We start from the raw sequence: 5,831 nt of genomic DNA, 5'->3' as shown, positions 1-5,831 counted from the left end.
TTGTCTTTGTGAAAATATATCTCATACACCACCTAAACCAAAAAGATGCAGTGGGCAGATCTCTTAATTTAAAGTCAATGTAATTTTATTGACATCAACAGATTTACACAATGGGACAATTTGTGTTGACCTAGTACTGGAAAACCAGATGTCTTGGGAGTCAGAAATGTAGAAAACATGTAGAAACAAACTCACATGTAGAAATTTCAGCATTGAAGAAAATTTCTTGATTATTTATACTGAAGGGAGACATTGGCATTGTCTATTATGTATTATACCCTGTCCATTGGTTTGTGGCAATCTGAGAACACATTTTTCCATTAGCTACATCCATACAAAGAAGCTGGTGCCTTTCCTATAGTTGGCAGTCTATAATTCACCTCTTACATCAGTCTCTGAAATGGATTCTCTTTTTAATGAGACCCATTCTGATTATAAAGTTATTTTTTTTCTGGATTTTATTGCATTTGCTACCTGAAATGCATCTACAATGATTTTCAAGGGAAGGCAAATAACAAAACAAGGCTGATCTTAATCTCATTCTGTGCAGGAAGCTGGTTCTAATGAAAGGTGTCATTGTCAGCAAGCTCTACTTCTGATGGATTAGCAGTTAACTTTTTTCTTCTGTTTTGTCGTACAGATATTGAACTTCAGGGGTGGGGAAGGAAAATAAAACTAACCAGAGAAGATTAAGTGTACCAGTTAAAGTTATCCCACCAACACATTTCTGTAGAAACCTGATAACAAAGCTAACTTCCAAATGTAAAGCCTGAAAAAGGAACGAATTCAGATGTCAGAGTTTGCAGAGCACATGCTACTGCCTCAAAAACAAAGCCTGTGCAGCTCTGTAGGCATTTGCCACTCAAAATAAATAATCAGCAACACTACAGTCCTTCTGGCAACTGATTGCAATATGATTCCTCATCTGCATGTGCTGGTTAAAAGCAGCAATATAATTTGTTTCCTTGTCATTTTTCTTGTTTTTCAGAATTGTCCTTTGGTAAATGTGTGTGAAATTATAATTGCTAGAAAAATGAGCCTGTAAAAGCTTTTGTATCCTTCTAGATGACATGTTTGGCCCTAGGACTCGACCACAGAAAAAGCTTTTCTCTGTAGGCTGTCAGGTGTTGTACAGAAGTATCTCCCACTTCTGTACTAGAGGAAAAAGAAGAACTTAGGGCTTCCTGGTTGTTGGTGATTTTTATTTTTTCTCTTTTTGCTTTTCCTCCTGGTGTTGTAACAAGAAGGAACAAAGAACAAGTAATTTGGCATGAAGCCTACGGAAGTCATGCAAGCTTTGCTAGGAGGCATGTGCAATATTCCTTCTTGCTCCCCCAGACCCACGACCTTGCATTCCCTGCATTGTGAACGGCGAGTGTGGGGCGTGCGAGCAGTTGTTGCCATGTCCCTGAAAATCCAGTTGGATTTGCTTTTGCACCCGAAAGGAGCAAAGGAATATGTCTGAGCAGAAAGACAAGCAAATGGGTGGCTGGTGGTGTGGCTGCTCTCCTGTAGCAGGGATGTTTCCCGGCTTTGTCGCACAGCCCCGGTGCTGCAGGACCCTGGAAGCCACAGGTGGAGGGAAATGCTGCCACACGTAGCTGGGATGGCTCCAGGGAGGTGTGAGAAACCTGATCGCTTCTGTTTGCTGAAGCCTCTTGTTTGCTCCCTCATGGCTGACAAGTTTCTGGGGATACTTATATCCCACCACCTGGGAAGGGTCCTCATCCCAGCAGGAAAAACACACATTGCAAAAAAAGGTGCAAAGTTGTGCAGGACTTGGCATCTAGTGAGGATGGAGAGGAACCAGGTCAGTGCTTACCACACACATCCACGGCAGCAGCCATGTGAGACAGGCTCACTCAGAGCCCAGGAGCAGCCCCGTGACAGCAGATTTGGGGCTGAGCACCAGATGGTGTCCTGCACCAGGAGATGCTGCTGCCTGCCCAGCCCAGCTGCATGGTTTATGTCTCAGAGGAAAGAGAAACCCTTGGTTAGCTGTGGCTAACTGAACCGTGCTGCCCCTCTATTTACCTGGTTTTGGTGTATTGCTGCAGAAATGTTGAGTGTGTTTTACACATCCCTGTGTGCAGATAGATTGTGCTGGCTGTTCCACTTCTCCTCACCACACCACAAGCAGAAAAGCACGTGCAGGTATTTCTCAATTACCAGCAGACCCCTCAGCCTTCTTCTCACACATCTCTATTTATTTCTCCCTTTATCCAGTCTTCCAGAAACAAATGCATGGGTTTTGCCCTGGCTCTAGAGTGTTGCTGGTGCACAGCTTTTCCCTGCTGTATTTGGATGTTGCTGAGCTACTGGAGGAGTACCAGGGAGGCTGGCTGGAGCAGAGGGGAGATCTCTGTCGGGGGCAGGAGGAGGCTGGTGGAGTTTTTGTGCAGGGAAAGGGATGTGGCACAAAGAATTTGTCCTGTGCCTTCCTTAATTCTGGGTCCCACCTAACTCCTGTTGTTTGCTGGAGCTGCATGTGGACTTTCTTTTGTGGTACAGCAAACAACTGCATTTACAGATTAAAAAGTGCTCAGTCTGCCACTTGCCAACCTCAGCTGTGACCAGGTCAGAAAGGCAAAGTACTCTGCACTTGAGTCACTTCTGCTTGCTTCGTGTCCAAGCAGTTTGTCCGTCAACACTTCGAGCAAACAACTTTCAATCCCTGATCTGTGAACACCAATTCTTTCCCCCCAAAATGCCAGAGGGCATCTCCCATGCCCCTTTGAGGCTTCACCTGGCCAGGATTTTACAAAGTGACATTAAGTTTTGCTGGCTGGGGAAGGCACCTGCCCCAGTGTGATTATTTTTAGGGGCAGAGCTGACATCCAATACAGTAGCCCATGTTATAAAATTTGGCCAGCATCGTCTCGCTGTGAGTTACATTCTGCTTCAGCATGATTAACTGTAGTTAAAAATGAGCTTTGAGGGTATATAAACAGGAGAGCAGAAGGGCTGCTTAGCAGCATAAATCAGACAAATATTAAATGAGAAAGCACATCCAAATTGGTACTTGTTTGCTCAAAGCAATTTAAATTAAGGAAATATCATCCCTCCTCAAGAAAGATGGTTCCTAATTTCCTCAAACAAGGCCTAAACCAGCAAAGGCCTGAAGTAACATCATAAAGCCCAAAGTGCTGCACAGAGAAATCCTGTGCCCAAAGCCAAGATAATTCAAGTGTCTGGGAGCAACAAAGACTTGTCTTATGTGGGTCTAGCCCTCAGATTTTCCTGTTAGATGTAATGTGCATGAATTTTTGCTTTTCAATGAAAGTAATAGCATCGCATGCTGCTGTATGATTGAGTTTGCTGAAGGAAATGGCTGTTTATTCACCTGTAAAACAAATGAGTGTTTTCTCTTGGTTGAAGTCTGTGCTAGGAAAATGTCTTTCTACATCTCCCTAATGCTACATCTCATCTTCCAGCTCTGATTCAACATTTTCCTAAGTGTGTTGGCAGCACTCAGCTTGAAAGGTGATACTGGAGCAGGCCTTCCAGTACTTCACCTGACCAGCGTCATTCACATCTCTCCACCACCATCAGGGCTCAGAGTAATGTTCTCTGCTGAATGCTCACATAATTTTTCATTAGCCACTTCTGTTGGCTTCGTGTCCTTTTTGTACACATAACCAATATGCATTACCAGTTTCCAGTATGTCCATTAGGATTTTCTTCCCAATCTTCCTAGCAAATATGACAGCTGCATTGCAGGCTCACATTTAGTTAACCCCTCCATATGCTGAGCAACTCTTCTCCTCCACTGCCATCCATGTTTCCTTCTGCAAACCCTGCTGAGTTTTGTTTTCAGAAACCAGTAGTATTTTTTTTTCTTTCTTTCTTTCTGAACACTGGAAAATGAAAATGCATAGTTTGGGGGCTTGATTTAATCAGGCACTTTTATGTAAAATCTGCTATTGCATCTTTGTATAGAATCTGCTTCAAAGAAAACAAGAAAGAAGGCTGGCTTGCTCTGCTTTAGTTCTAAGTTTTTCACTAGCTTTACCCATCAGTAGATTAATTGAAATGATCCTAAATCAGGCATGAACTTGGCCTGTAATGTTTTAAAATATTAAAAATGAATCAAGTTATTCCAACAAAGCAGCAAGTCAAAAACTGCCCAGGGTGGCAGTGTTGGATTAGCAGGCAGGGTTAATTTTTCTCTTACAGGTATGCAGACATGCATGTGCACTCTCACTTACAAAATACACCCTGGCATGCCTGAATCCTCTGTACTAGGCTGGCAAACCTGCATTAGATAGACCAATACCAGGGATGCAGGTGGTGCCAAGGGCAGGAAGGTGACAGCAGCTGTCACCTCCATACAGAGGACTGGTGCCCCCAGAAGACAAGTTATGTGTCAGGAGAGGGTCAAGCAGTAACAGGAGCTGGTGCATACTGGAGCGAAGGTTTTACACTGGTTCAGGCAGAGACTGAAGCATCCAGCACATCTGACAACACCAGACCAAACTCCTCCAGCAGTTGTTAGGTATGTTTAAAAGAGTCGTGGCTGGGATCAGTTTGCACTGTGCTGTTTCAGACATAAAGATGTCCCAGCACGCAGCACCCTCACCGCAGTGACAGCCACACCAAAGCCTGCATCAATAAAACCCTTCAGTGTTTACCTTGAAAATGCTCCAGCGCGTCGATTCGCGTTGCCTCCTACTTCAAGGCTGGGGGAGATGCGTTCCAACTGCTGTGCCTCAGCCTTGTGAAATATTATATGGTGAAGCTCAATGCATGTTTATTTTAACAATAATAGCTCTACACAAGGGGAACCCCTGATGGACTTGTTCAACAAGGCTGCTGGCAGCTGCAGCTGTGGAGCCAGCAAAGAGCTGAGCCATACCCAGGCTCAGCCTGCAGCATGGGTTCTGCCGTGTCCATGGCTGAGGGACTGGGACTGCACCGGTTTATACCAGCAAGACTGTGTCCTACTTTCCATCCCAAACCATGTCCTTTGCAGCACTGTGTCCATAATGCCAGAGTTTGCTCAAGTTACAAATTGCAAACATGGTCCTGGGCTCTTTGATACCGCAGGTTCAGCCCAAGTACATGCAGAGATGCTCGTTCAGCCCCACATCCCGAGCTGGGATTTCAAACTCACCCACAGCTCATGGTTTCCCAGCGCTTTTGATTGGCTTTGGACTCCTCACTTGTTTTCATTACTTAACCCAAAGCCTTTACCAGCTTACAGCCAAAAGTAGGAACCAGCCTCGCAAGTCACCTCACATTATTTTTGACTCAACCAGCCTATGAGAGAAGTTTTCAAATCCTAACCCGAGAAAGGCAAACTTCCAAAAGAAGTGGAGTTCAGATTTGCTGTGGAGGGACATCCAAAAATCTTGGGCATCTCTCCAGATTTTATCTAGCCCAAACAAAACTGGCCTCTAACCTGGAAAGTTAGCAAGTGATCCCAAGATGCCAGCTGGACTCGAAGCAAGAACAGTCTCCTGGGTGGTAGTCTGGGGCTTGTAGCTTTGGTCTAAGTCAGCAGCCATGAGCCCAAAGGTGATCATTTTATCACCTCATAAAAAGGTTACTGTGAGCCAAGGCTCTGAACACAGGCAAGATTTGGTCATTTCCTCAAATGGAAAAAAACCGGAGGGACACACTTGTTCCCCTCAGCCGACCTCCAGAGGTCCAGGGAAGCCTGGATCTGGCCCTGGGCACCAGGCACCACCAGCGATGTTTGGCTGAGAGGTGGCTGTGCTGGGGAACGGCTGCAAGTCTGAAAAGCTGCACAGACAGGGCAAAGACCTGCGGGAAGGAGAATGTCCTAAAGGCAAGGAGTGGGGCACAGCAAGGGGCACACGGTGGTGACA

Source organism: Anas platyrhynchos, chromosome 21, assembly GCF_047663525.1.
Source record: "Anas platyrhynchos isolate ZD024472 breed Pekin duck chromosome 21, IASCAAS_PekinDuck_T2T, whole genome shotgun sequence".
NCBI classification, from domain to species: domain Eukaryota; kingdom Metazoa; phylum Chordata; class Aves; order Anseriformes; family Anatidae; genus Anas; species Anas platyrhynchos.
Note: the sequence above shows the minus strand (reverse complement) of the source record.